The sequence below is a fragment of the Octopus bimaculoides genome, chromosome 24 (assembly GCF_001194135.2).
Source record: "Octopus bimaculoides isolate UCB-OBI-ISO-001 chromosome 24, ASM119413v2, whole genome shotgun sequence".
In the NCBI taxonomy this organism is placed as follows: Eukaryota; Metazoa; Mollusca; class Cephalopoda; order Octopoda; family Octopodidae; genus Octopus; species Octopus bimaculoides.
The window spans coordinates 30059784-30061441 of NC_069004.1; the positions used below are offsets into that span (position 1 = coordinate 30059784).

General features: G+C 39.7%; 1 long non-coding RNA gene across 2 annotated transcripts in view; it reads right to left on the reverse strand.

Annotated features, from left to right (window-relative positions):
- The window catches only part of LOC106877112 (uncharacterized), a 16751-nt gene that overhangs the window by 5281 nt on the left and 9812 nt on the right, over window positions 1-1658 (reverse strand). The window lies entirely within an intron of this gene.

Sequence of the window (1658 nt, forward strand, 5' to 3'; positions counted from 1 at the left end):
AAAAAAAGAAAAAAAAAAAAGCAATATCAAATAATATTTCATGATATTAGAATCACAAATTCACATGTGATATCATGGTATGAACCGTGATATCACACGGTACCAATAATATCTCATGATCAATGGAAGGGACAAAATATATTCTTGCTTTAAACCAGACATGGACAAATCTTTTCTTTTCTACTCAAGGCACAAAGTTCAAAATTTTTGGGGAGGGGGGTAGTCGATTAGATCGACCTCAGTACACAACTGGTACTTAATTTATCAAACCCGAAAGGCAAAGTCAACCTCAGTGGAATTTGATCCCAGAAAGTAAAGACAGGCGAAATACTGCCTGGCATGCTAACAATTCTGCCAGCTCACTGCCTTGACATGGACAATCTTTTGCAAGAAAAGGGCCACATGAAACATGATTCTGAGTGGCACCTTGGCCAAGTGTCTTCTATTATAGTTTCAGGCTGACTAAAGCTGTGCGATTCAGTTTGGAAGATGGAAACTGAATGAAACCTGTTGTATCTTTTATCTTCAGTCCTTAAATGGTAGTCATGCTGAAGCACTGCCTTGATTTTCAGTACAAATATGGAGTGTGAAAGCATTGCCCATTGACCATTTCCAAACAGTGCTGAGCTATGCTTCTCCCAACAGATGTTGAAAATATATATGTGTGTTTGTGCCCCACTACTGCTTGACGTCTGGTGTTGGTGTGCTTACATCTGTGTAACTTAGCAGTTCAACCAAAGAGATTGATAGAATAAACACCAGGCTAATTTCATTTGACTTCAAATTCTTCAAGGCAGTGCTCCAGTTTGGCCACAGCCCTATGACTCAAACAAGAAAAAGGTAGAAGGTAAGGAGGCCTCACAACCAAAAACATTCAAAGCAATTTTTTCATTTAGGTATACCATTCATAAAGTCTTGTGGGTCACTGTTTGGCCTTGACTGTTCGAAAGCTGAGGCAAGAATAATGTTGGCTCTTCGAAACAGGTGGTAAGAAAAGTTAGGTAGTGCAGTTTCAAATCAGTGAGGGAGTGTGTTAATGAGCCCTTTTTGATAAAACAGAGGGGTGACTGTGAAAATAACCCTTTCTTAATAGCAATGAGAATGAAATTTACTCTTTTAAAATTTGGGAAACACACATGAGAGCATGCATGTGTACATACACAAACTTCATGCTGTTTTACACCCAATGTAGTAGTAGTAGTAGTAGTAGCAGCAGCAGTGGCGACAGTAATGATGATGGTAGTAGTAGTAGTAATAGTAGTGGCAGTGATGGTGGTAAAAGTAGTGATGGTGGTAGTGATGGTAGTAGTAGTGGTGATTGTTGTAGTAGTAGTAGCAGCAGCAGTGTTGATGGCAATAGTAGTAGTGATGGTGGTGGTGGTAGTAGTAGTGATGGTAGTAGTAGTAGTGGTGGTAGTAGTAGTGATGGTAGTAGTAGTAGTAGTAGTGATGGTAGTAGTAGTAGTAGTGATGGTAGTAGTAGTAGTAGTAGAAGTAGTAGTGATGGTGATAATAGTGGTGGTGGTAGTAGTGGTGGTGGTAGTAGCAATATACTGTCAGCAACCACAGCAGTGACAATGATATCACTTCAAAACTCTGGCAAGATGCACACACACACACACACACACACACACAAACAGGTATAACATGGATTTCTC